This window comes from Dipteris shenzhenensis, chromosome 3, assembly GCF_047967505.1.
Source record: "Dipteris shenzhenensis isolate YYH24624 ecotype China chromosome 3, Dip_SZ_1.0, whole genome shotgun sequence".
In the NCBI taxonomy this organism is placed as follows: Eukaryota; Viridiplantae; Streptophyta; class Polypodiopsida; order Gleicheniales; family Dipteridaceae; genus Dipteris; species Dipteris shenzhenensis.
The window spans coordinates 50217358-50230540 of NC_141598.1; positions in this window are offsets into that span (position 1 = coordinate 50217358).

Genomic DNA, 13183 nt, shown 5'->3' on the forward strand with positions numbered 1-13183 from the left:
TGCGACCAAGCCTTTGAGCTTTTAAAGTGGCGCCTAATCACAACACCCATCCTTATATCTCCCAATTGGGATATTGATTTTCATGTTCATACTGATGGATCCAAGTATGCAATTGGGAGTGTGCTTTGTCAACCTGGTGAACATAAGAAAGACTACCCATTCTACTTCGCCAGTCGACAACTCAATGATGTAGAGATCAACTATACCACCACAGAAAGAGAAGCCATAGCAATGGTGTATAGTGTAAAGAAATTTCGGCACTATCTCCTGGCAAATGATTTTGTCTTCTACACCGACCATCAAGCATTGCTTTATCTTGTGAAGCGTCTGTGTACAACAAGAAGAATAACAAAATGGCTCCTCTTGCTTCAAGAATTCAACTTCAAACTAGTGGTCCACAAAGGTGCCCAACACTACATTGCCGATCACATGTCTCATGTCAAGTCGAGAGAAGAAGCCACTGGAGTAGAAGATGACTTACCAGATGCCACACTATTTCAAATAGATGCTGTTCCAAAGTGGTGTGGAGATATCATTGGGTACTTAATGGCAGGAAGACCACCCTCTAAAATGAAATCAGTAGATGCCAAAAAATTGATTCTAAAGGCTGCACCGTATCAACTCATTGTAGGACAACTGTACAAGATGGGCAAGGACCAGATATTAAGAAGATGTGTAATGCCTCATGAGATCATGCCAATCCTGAGCGAAGTCCATGAAGGCATTTCAGGAGGACACTTCCAAGGGGGAAGCCACAGCAAGAAAAGTTCTCCTCACAGGCTACTAGTGGGAGACTAGTGGCCAACACTATGGGTAGATGCCTATGAATATGTAAAAGGCTGTGATGTATACCAACGGACTACTAAACCAAAACACAAAGACTTCAATCCCCTAACAACAATTGTTGCACAAAAACCATTTGAAAAATGGGAGATTGACTATGTGGGTCCCATACATCCAGCAGCAAAAGGAACATAGGCATGCTACATCATTCTGGCCAGTGATTACTTTACAAAATGGGCTAAAGCTTAAAGTAGTCAAAAAGGCAGATGCTAGAAGCACAGCAAGATTCTTATACGAAAATGTGATCACTCGATTCAAATGCCCCATTGAAATTGTGTCGGATAGAGACACACATTTTGTCAATGAGGTAATCCACGAACTCTTGTTTGGCTTTATGGTAATCCATAGAAAAAGCACACCCTACTACCCCCAAGGGAATGGATAGGCCGAATCCACCAACTAAATAATATGCATTATCCTCACCAAGGTAGTAGAGCCACGCCATTCTGATTGGGCAGAGAAACTGAATGCAGCCTTATGGGCATATAGAACCACACTCAAGGTTAGTACAGGGAACACACCTTTTCAATTGGTGTACGGCTTTGACGATGTGGTCCCACTAGAAATTTGTAATACCAAGCCTATGCATAGTAGTACAGGAACGCATGGGAGACCATGAATCCTTGAAAGAAAGACTCTATCAGTTGGAGAAGCATACAGATCTAGGTCAAGGACCCTACCGAGTATGAAAGATGAATCCCATCAGAGCTGTGCTGCTAGAAACATTGGATGGAGTTCAATTCAACACAACAGTAAATGGGAGCCGACTGAAGTGTTACTACATCAACACACAAGCCATCCCTGACAAAAACGAAGATTTGGGAAACCAAGTCTTCCTTAGTTAGGATTAGATTGTATCATGAGCACTCACTTGCATATGTACGTCTTCGCACATATACATATCATCAATCAATTTCAACCTAGGGCTCAGAATTGATGCTTGAGTTCTAGCTACCCTATGAAAATCCCAGCAACAAAAACAAAAGCATATAGTAGTCCCTACCTAGCTACTAGGTCACGTGCACTCACACACTTTTGCTTAGACACATAGATGATTGCATGAATAATTGTGCCACACACTTTCATTCCACACTCTAAAAGCACTAATAAAAATAAGATTTCTCAGACACACATAGAAAGGTCATACCTGCATGCCAACCAATATAATGATCAATGGTACACCACATGCACATAAATGCAGGTTCAGAAAAGATGCCGCCACTAAAGAGGATGCACAAAAAGAGCCCACCGCCTCAACCACGAGACCCCCTCCAGAGCTCGCAACCATCTACATCCTCTCAACCACGGCGACCACAGGCATTCGTGGTCCAAAGCGATAGCTTTGAAGAGGATTCAGTGCATGACCAAGAAGAACAAATGCCACCCTAGTCACCACCAGCCTACACAGCCATTGACGGGGCCCAATCATTGGAACTGTTTGGCCACCCACATCGACATATGCTCTTTCCCAGGAAGCAACGTCTTACTTAGAGCAAAGGGGTCTAGGCAGTTTGCATGAAAGCCTAAAATCCTTGGAGGATAGTCCTACAATGACCACATACATCAGGGACTTTCTCCATTCTTACCACTCCAGCAATGCAAAGGTTGGCAAGTATGGTACAATCACTGTACATCAAAGCCCACTAGACATTGTCCTCGATAGTAGAGTCATACAAATGGCTTTCTCACTACCAACACAAGGTGCCAAATACCCTACACGGCCTGCCGATGCAAAGTATCTCAAAGTACAGTCTCTTTTCACCAAGGGCACACTGTTCCATAGGGACGGCATATTGCTTCGCACAATCCTTAACCATCACCTGAAGGAAGCAGCACAATTTCTATCCACAATCCTAGGGGTTAAGTGCGGCAAGAATCCATCCCTTCCACTCTGCACATTTGTTTTGCTAAGTAGGAAACTAAAACAAGACTAGGTCCAGCACTTAGTCATCTTCTTTACAAAGAAACTAGATGGTTCATCAGGCCAAAAATGTAAAATTCCACACTTATTGGCTATAATAATAAAAAAAGAACTACAAGAAAGAGAAATGACTCTACCCCAGCCACCAAAACCAATTGAGGAGTTGGACATACCCTTCTCACCAGTATGGGAGCTGCTGTCACCAACTTCTCCTACTATCACATTGATAAGTGCAGATGCCTTAGAAGAAATACCTATTCTGGAGGTCAAGATTGAGGAATTTCCCCACGAGATGCTACAGCTCGATGCACAACTGCAACCAATATATCTCCAACAACAGCAGCAACCAGAGCCCGAGGCAAGATCGGCACCAGAACCTGAGGAAAGATCGGCACCAGAGCCTGAGGCTACATCATCACTAGAACTGCCCATCAACGCCATGCCAGTCGATGAGCCACAAGGGGAGCTAGTGCAAGATCAATAGTATGACTATTGTACACAAGGGACTGAAATACCATTGGAACAACCTCCCCCAAGTACTACAAAATCATCGGGATGGCTACATGGGCACCACTTGTATCAGTAGTATAACCAGACCTCATCACGGTCTGTCATTCTCCAACATCAAGCTAGCCAAATGATCCAAATGTCAGAACTATTCACTAGCTTGGCCAAGGAAGAATATGCAAGAGAATTGGTGGACAGACAGACTTCAACAAAAATTGAAGACCAATTCTAGGAAATCACCATAGAGGTCAAGGCACTTCGGGCGTGAATAGATGAGAAGGAGATAGAAGAAGTGTGCATGAACCAAGCTGCTGACTCTGTGCCAACATGAACTTATGTAAAAAGAGAATCTAATACAACTTTGCATTACAACTTTGTGTTACAATTTTGTGATACGACTTTGTGATACAACTTTGTGTTACAACTTCTACATAGAACTTCTACATGTAGAAAGAGAATGTGTTACAACTTTGTGTTACAACTTTGTGATACAACTTTGTGTAACAACTTCTACATGTAGAAAGAGAATGTGTTTCAACTTTTTGTTACAACTTTGTGTTACAACTTTGTGATACAACTTTGTGTTACAATTCCTACATGCAGAGAGAGAAGCTCTCCAACTTGTATAAATACCCCATAATGGAATGAAGCCCACACTCTTTGGGGCATTGTGTTGATTCTACTTTGGTATTCCAAGCATTTGTCTCAAGTGTCCATGCTTCCTTGCACTGCACGTCCAAAAGCATGTCCTAACCTTGCAACTCCTCCTCCCCTCTCCTCCAACCTTGCAACCCATCCTCTCCCTCTCCTCCTCCCTTCTCCTCCTCCCTCCTCCTCCTCCTCCTCCTCCTCCCTCCTCCTTCTCTCTCCTCCTTCTCCCTCCTCCTCCTCCCTCCTCTCTCTTCTTTCCCCCATGCTCTTACACCTTCTTCCTCTCCCAATCCTATGCTTCCCCTAAACCCTTTGTTCCTCATCCCTTAAACTCCATGATCTACGAGGGAGACGAGTTCTCCACCATGTATTCTATCCTAAACCTTGGAACCTCCTTCTAACCGTGGACTCTTTCTAAACCGTGGAACCTCCTCCCAAACCCTGGAACTCCTTCTAAACCCTGGAACCTCCTTCTAACCCTGGAACCTCCTTCTGAACCCTGGAACCTCCTTCTAAATCCTGGAACTCCTTCTAAACCTTGGAACCTCCTTCTAACCCTTAAACTCCTCCTAAACCCTACAACCCCCAATCAAGGCGAAAGCCTTCATTACCTCAATCATGATGATACATGTTCCTTTTACACATGCATGCACTTTGTTTGCTTACCACAATTAAGCCTTTGCTGACGGGGGCACCCGGAGGCCCGCCTGCTTAGCATCGCCCTCCGCCCTCCCGCCGCCCGTCGCCACCCCACCCCACTCCCTGAAAGCTAAAGACATCAAGGAAGGGGAGTTAGTCCTATTATATAATGCCAAAGTACACAAGGGAAAACTGAAGTATCTAGGTCAAGGACCGTACCGAGTATGAAAGATGACTCCCATGGGAGCTGTGCTACTAGAAACATTGGATGGAGTCCAATTCAACACAACAATAAACGGGAGCCGACTAAAGTGCTACTACATCAACACGCAAGCCATCCCCGATAAAAATGAAGATTTGGAAAACCAAGTCTTCCTTAGTTAGGATTAGATTGTATCACGAGCACTCACTTGCATATGTACATCTTCGCACATATAGGTAGCACCAATCAATTTTACCTAGGGCTCAGAAGTGATGAATGAGTTCTAGCTGCCCTATGAAAATCCCAGCAAAAAAGCATATAGTTAGTCCCTACCTAGCTACTATGTCACGTGCACTCACACGCTTTCGCTTAGACACATAGATGATTGCATGAATAATTGTACCACACACTTTCATTCCACACTCTCAAAGCATGTATACAAAATATCTCTCTCTCACACACACACAGAAAGGTCATACCGACATGCCAATCAATCTAATGATCAATGGTACACTACATGCACATGGATGCAAGTTTAGAAAAGACACCGCCACTAAAGAGGATGCGCAGAAAGAGCCCACCGCCTCAACCACAGGACCCCCTCCAGAGTTCGCAGCCATCTACATCCTCTCAACCATGGAGACCACAGGCATTCGTGGTCCAAAGCGATAGCTCCGAAAAAGATTCAGTGCATGACCAAGCATAACAAATGCGACCTCAGTCACAACCGGCCTACACAGCCATTGACAAGGCCCAATCACTGGAACTTGTCTGGCCACCCACATCGACTTATGCTCTTTCCCAGGAAGCAACATCTTACTTAGAGCAATGGGGTCTAGGCAGTTTGCATGAGAGCCTCAAATCCTTGGAGGACAGTCCTACCTTGACCACCTACATCAAGGACTTTCTCCATTCTTACTACTCCAGCAATGCAAAGGATGGCAAGTACGATACAATCACTGTACAGCAGAGCCCACTCAACATTATCCTCGACAATACAGTCATTCAAAGGGCTTTCTCACTGCCAAAACAAGGTGGCAAATACCAGGCTAAATGGTCTGCTGATGCAAAGTTTATCGAAGTACAGTCTCTCCTCACCAAGGGCACACTGATCCATAGAGATGGCATATTGCTTCACACAATCCTTGACCATCGCCTCAAGGAAGTAGCACAATTCCTATCCACAATCCTGGGAATTAAGTACGGCAAAGGTCACTCCCTTCCACTCCGTAGATTTGTTTTGCTAAGTAGGAAGCTAAAACAAGACTGGGTCCAGCACTTCGTCATCTTCTTTACCAAGAAACTCGATGGTCCTTCAGGCCAAAAATGTAAAATTCCACACTTATTGGCTATAATCATAAAAAAAGAACTACAAGAAAGAGAAATGACTCTGCCCCAATCACCAAAACCAATTGAGGAGTTGGACATACCCTTCTCACCAGTATGGGAGCCGCCACCAACTCCTCCAACTATTACATTGATAAGTGTAGATGCCTTAGCAAAAGTACCTATTCTGGAGGTCAGGATTGCAAAATTGCCCCACGAGATGCTACAACTCGGTGCACAACTGCAACCAATAAGTCTCCACCAACAGCACAAAATAGAGCTCGAGACAAGATCGGCACCTGAACCTGAGGAAAGATCAGCACCAGAGCTTGAGACTACATCAGCACTCAAACCACCCATCGATGCCATGCCAGTCGATGAGCCACAAGGGGAGCTAGTGCTAGATCAGAAGTATGAATATTGTACACAAGGGACTAAAATGCCATTGGAACAACCTCCCCCAAGTACTATAGAATCATCAGGATGGCTACATGGGCACCACTTGTATCAGCAATATCGCCAAACCTCATCACCGTCTTTCATTCTCCAACATCAAGCTAGCCAAATGATCCAAATGTCAGAACTATTCACTAGCTTGGCCAAGGAAGAATATGCAAGAGAATTGGAAAGGCAGACTGCATTAGAAATCGAAGACCAATTCCAAGCAATCGCCAAATAGGTCAAGGCACTTCGGGCACAGATAGATGAGAAGGAGGTCGAAGAAGTGCACATGAACCAAGCTCTCCAAGCTCAAGAGAAGGCAGTAAGGGATGTGACCTTCAACCTCCACACAGTCAACCCGAGAGTGGGCTGCCCCAAGAAAAGCTCCATCTACCCTTAGTGCGGTTAGTCATGGGATGCCTTCCCACACTTGCATGTAGCCTATTTGGTAGTGTGCCAACTTCATCCAGCCATCAGGCCACACATGGCCCCCATCTGGTGTCCAAACCAGGACCTACCGGATAACCGAGATACTCAAATGCCTTCTCCTCATATGGGGGGCTTACAAGTAGAGTTAGCTGGTTCCCGCATAGTTACATGAGAGTCGAGCTTTGATATCTAAAAGAGCCAACTCCTCAGGGGCCTAGCCCTGCGACTACCCCTCGGGGAATCCTTTGCTAGTAGCCCATGGCTTTATCGGGAGTCCCAATGCATTTTTTGCATCCATGAGCGATGTAAAGGTAGTGAGATTCTTCTTTCTCCTATCCCAGAGGACCTCAGCTATTCCCTCTCCTACACCCATGGGTTAGGGACATCAATGGCTTTACATACTCGACAAGCATCCCCTATAGCCCCTTCCTAGGGGTCATCACTTAGGCATACCCATCGTAGGTCCAGAGAGAGTAGTAAGAGTCCAGGACGCTATGGTGGCACGAGGGATGTAGACAAGTCTACACACTCACATCGCTACATGTCTCCCCTTCCTCATGAGATGCAATACCAATCAGTAGGTCCCTTGCCCTCTCCACTCATAGGCTACAACACCCTAGAGACCACTTGCTCCTTAAGCGCTCGCTCCACCCCCTGCTCCACCCCTTGCTCTAGCTCTGCTACTCCATCCATCACAAATCCTTTGTACTTTGTTTTGTCCAAGGACCTATCCTACAGAGTGAATAGTGTTGGGGAGGTTATACAAGATGAGGACGGGAAGTACATGAGAAGGTTGGTGAGCACCCACTTCCCCAATGATATATTCAAACCTTGGAACCAATAGGACAATAAAGCCAATAATGCTTGCATACATGCCCTCAAGAGACAATTTCCAAATCCTAGAGGGTATGAGTTTGATAGAAATGCCATGCTTACTTGCATGGGAGAGATCCTCAGGTCTCATAGATATGAATTAAGGGAGGCTGTTAAGGAGGGTAAGCACATCTAGGGTGGGTGGACCCAAAGGATTGGAAGAGAGTGAAGAATGATTACAAGGAGAATCCAGATGCATTTGAGCCTCAGCGGAGGGCGGCGAGGATATGCTTGGAGACCGTAGGTCCTTCATACCTTGGGAGCGGTGGCAAAGTAGGCAATGAGGCATGGGTGGTAAGTATATATTTATCTTCTTTTTGGATTTCTAATATGTTCAACCGTTCAAATATCTCATCATTCATATCTAACCAATTGAATTCAGATCCACAGGAATTCGTGATTGGAAGGCCTCCAAACAACAAGGAGTACAGAACGATGTTCAGGATTGGAGCTAAGGCATGGTTTAAGGAGAAGGAGAGAGAAGGAATTTACATGGATTGGGAAAGGGTGGTAGCGCATCATGTGAGTATACCCTATTGCTTTTCATTATCGTTTGACTATCACCATTGTCTTACAATCAATGCTCTTAGTTTTTCGAACGTGTTTCATTATTAGGGAGGCACGTTTGACCCATCTGGAAATTTGGAGAAGAGATGGGATCTGAAGAAGAAGCAGTTAGGTTAGTAGAAGAGGAGGGCAAGGAGGATGTGGAGGGCACATGTAGTGAGACCGAGGGTGAGGGGGGCAAGGAGGATGAGGAGGGTGCACACAGAGAGACTGAGGGCGAGGAGGCCGAGGAGGACGAGGAGGAGCAATAGTAGGATAAGACATTTAATCGTTCAATATTTCGGAACTTTTGCCCTTTTATAGTAGATTACCTCGGTAGATTTGCCATTTTGGAGTTTGGCACTTTTGCCATTTTGTAGCGCATTAGCGTATTACTTTGGTGGATTTGCCATTTTTTAGCACATTACTTTGGCACATTTGCCATTACTTTGTAGACCTTCTTTTTAAAATTGTAATGTACACCTCCGCATTTGTAACGTTTAACTGCAATTTCAATGGAAAAAAAACTTTTGTGGGGTAGGATGGGAATGAAACAAGCCCCATCTTGTCCCACATCATGGCTTCGTATGATCTTTGCTTCTGGATCCCAGAGATGATAGCCCATCTCTCCACTTTCACCATAACCTAGACAGATGCATTTCCTAGACCTAGGATCTAGCTTTTTCCAAAGCTCTTTTGGCACATGTACATATGCCTCACCCCCAAATATATGCAAATGAGAGTAAGAGGGCTTCTTGCCATTCCATGCCTCTTCAGGAATACCACCATCCAAACTCTTACTAGGTGATCTATTAATCACATGCACCGCAATCTTCATTGCCTTAGCCCAAACCTGCCAGAAAGACTTGCATTTAAAAGCATACATTGCAACCTTTCTTGAATGGTGCGGTTCATCTATTATGCAACTGGATTTAGTTCTAGAGTACAAGGGGACGTGAGTGATTGTCCTAAACCAGCCCGGTGCTTGTTCAAGTCAAGCAGCAGTTACCGATTGAAATTGTGGTTGAATAGAAATAGAGAAATGAAAAGCAATATATTGGTATTGTCTAATTGTGAAATTGAGAAATGAAAAACAATAGTTGAAATTGTGACTATTCGAAACCAGCTCGATGGTTGAAATTGCGACTATCCAGCTAAACCAGCGCGATGGTTGAAATTGTTTTGTTTTGCTAGTAGCTTGATTAGTTTAAATATTAGATTCATTACATGTCTATATTAAAGCAGCTCGGGGATTGAAATTGTTTTGTTTTCCCATAGGTTGATTAGATTAATTAGACCGCATTTTGGCACGTACTGTGTTTTGCAAAAAGGGGGCTCAGTGTATTGTTGTTCCCACATGTTGGGTCAGCAAATGGTGCTTATCTCAAGTTTATGCATCAAAATCCTAGAATTTTAATTAGGCAGAGGTGCTTTGAGAATTGTAAGCTCTGGTACATCAAAAACTCAAAGATAGGAATATTGTTAATGCAAAACACACATAGAATTTCACCTAGCCTAGCAAGCTATGAATGACTTGAGATCTGGTCGTGCTAGAGAATTTCTCTATGGGGATCGATGCCCATGTCTCCTTGATGAATGCAAATTCTGTAGGTCACCTAGATCCTCATTATGTAGTGCTAGTGTAAAAATTATGGGGAAACACAATTATGGAAGTGTAGATCAATGGGTGAATATTTTTCCATATAGAATTACAAATATTAGCCCGTTTACCATTTTTAGGGAAAATTTATCAAATTATTTGAGGCCCTAAATATTAGTCCACATGTATTCTTATGCAAGTATATCAAATTTGAAGCACTAAATTAGCCCATCCAATATGGAAAAGCATCTAGATTAGCCCTTGGGCTAAAATTTGCCCCTAATTTTTTCCCTGGTAGTGCAAGGGAGACTAGCTTTTGTAGCCTAAGGTCTCTATGGGAGCCAATGGTTTTTCCAATGGGAGATCGTGGGTGGCACCACATTGAATGCATTTGTGGCACATGCAGGCATTGTAGCCGAAAGCTGAAGAAGAGGCAATTTCAAGTCTTTCCAAATGAAATTAGGGAAGACAACCCTGTTGCTCTAAAATGGAGGAGATTTGAAAATGTCAATGTTGAAGGATCCAATAAAAAGAGATGGATACTATCGTGTAAGAGCACTTGCCATTACTTTGTATACTCTCTTTCCCAAATTGTAATGTACACCTTTGCATTTGTAACATTTAATCGTGATTTTAATGGGAGAAAATTATGTGGGGTGGGATGGGACTGAAACAAGACCCATCCTACCCCACAAAACTTTTTTTAGCTTTTGTAAAAACGTCAGTATATATTGACGCCTGTATTGACACTGCAGTGCCCATACTGACAATAGTGTCGGGCATATTTTATAGATGGTTACACCGATTCCTGCACTGATGGTTTCTTTGAGATGTCCACACCGATGGAATTTCTGACACTTTCCACTTGTTAAAATAGAAAATTTCTTCATATTTAGCACCGATATAGGTGTTGAAAAGCGGCCCGTGCCTTGTAGTGAAATGCTAGGACAGTTTCTAAGCATCTCAAAAATGCTACTAGAAGTTTGGGATAGGGAAAGGAAAATAGGTTCAACTTCTTCCTCGATGCCTATAGAGTTTACATCAATAATGCTGTAAAGATGCTATCAAATGACATGGTGAAAATGTTATTTGTTGTTTCTTGGAATGTCAGTGGGTGATGTGACCCTAGCAAACAAATAGGAATCATCTCTGTTATGGGTAAGTTAAAAGTAGACTTAGTCTTATTGCAAGAATGGGCGTGCGGCCAGAATGACCCCTTTTGGTTCAGTCTTCCCAAAATGGTGTTTTCGATGCTATGTAATTGCCCTTTGTGGGGAAAAGGCGGCACCACCTATTTGGGTAGAGATAACACCTATATGTAGAAGCTGTTTATAGATGATGAAGGTAGGTACTTAGTAGTTTTGGTCAGCATTGCAGTATTTCAGTTGAATGCAACGTGTCTTTATGCCATGCACTCCTCAGGTGAAAGAGAAGTATGTTGGAATGAGTTATTTGCTCAGATGAAAGGTTATTGCTAGCTCCTAGGGGGTGATTGGAATTTCACCCTAAATAGGACGGATAGATCCCACCTGGGGGGTTTCCTCACGATTGCTAAATTAGATGCATGGAATGATTTATGCCCCAAATATGGCCTAATAGAGTATATGCAAATTAACCCAAAAGGGTTAGATGGGTTCACTTGGAGCAATAAGAGAAGTGGGGAAGACTATAGAGCCAGAAGGCTCGACAAAAGCTATGTAGGATGGTGGATGCAATCTCATATGAAAGGTCAATTTCTGCTGAGCACATGTCTTTCGAATCATATTCCTGTCTAGTGGTCCTTCGGTATCCCTCGTAAGATCGAGAAGTCATTTGATTTCCCATTCAAATTTAACAATACATTTTTGGTGTGAAAAGAGTTTTGTGACAACATTAGGGCAGTATGGTAGAGAGTCAGCAGCCAGTATGAGGATCCATGCTCGGGGGGTTCACCTAACATATCTGTAAGTTATCACGTGCATTCAAATGAAGGGGTTTTCTAGTTCAAAAATTCAAGGTGAATTTACAAAAATACATTTACAAAAGGGGTTTTTGAAAGCAGTTTTTTTAAAAGTTCTGTAAGTTCATAAAGACAAAGGGGTCATTTAATTCATGAAAATATTTTAGGAATTGGGTTTTTAAAATACCCTTTGAACGCGCATCATACATAGGGTTTCTCAATAGGTGCCCCCTTTGAGGATCCATGCCTAGAATGGGATAAGTCGATCAAAAGTTGATCTAGTTAGATTAACTAACCTATTTGTCTAGTTAGATGACTAACAGTTAGTCTAACCTAACCTAGTTAATGTTAAACTGACCATAGTTAGTGCAATTGACCATAGTTAGTGCAGCTAACCTAGTTAGGGTAACTAACTAACAGTTATACTAACCTAGCTAAGGTTAAAATTAACCTAACGAAGGTTAATACTAACCTAACCGATGTCAATACTAACCTAGGTTAAAACTAACCTAACCTAGCCTATTTTACCTTACCTAACCTAACTGCAGTTAAAACTAACCTAACTAAGGTTCATTTAACCCTAGTGTTAGCTTTAGGTTTTTAAAAAATAATAATAATAATAACAGGGGGGTTCCTCACGGCGCCGGGGGGGGGGGCAGATTTTTGCCTGTGTGGGGGGGGTGGTTCACGACGATGGTGCGGGGGGAGGATTTTTGCAAGGGGGGGGGAAAGGGGGAGAGGGGAGGGAAGAGGGCGGGGCATGGGGGTGTGGGGTGGCAGGGTGCGAGGTGGCGGGGCGCAGGGTTGCAGGGTTGTGGGTGGCGGAACGGGGGCAAGCGATGGGGCAAGGCGGGTTGGTGGCGGGGCTGCGAGGCATGGGTGTGGGTGGGCGGTGGTGTGGGTGGGCGGTAGTGTGGGGGTGAGCGACGGGGCGGGGCGGGTTGGGCGGTGGTGGCTGGTGAGCGGGGGGTGTGCGTCGCAGGCGGGGCTGGCGTGCTACGAGTGCCGCCGCGCATTGCCTAGGGATGGCACTGCACGCGGGCGCTGCCCTTGGGCAGCAAGGGCCTAAGGGCCCTTGCTTAGTTAGTAGTTAGATTTTGTTAGTTTAGAGTAGGGAGTGGCCGTCGAGGGGGAGGGGTAGAGAGAGAGAGAGAGAGAGAGAGAGAGAGAGAGGGAGGGAGAGGGGGTGGGGGAAAAGAGAGAGAGAGAGAGAGAGTGAGAGGGAGAGAGAGTGTGAGAGAGTGTGAGAGAGAGAGTAAGAGAGGG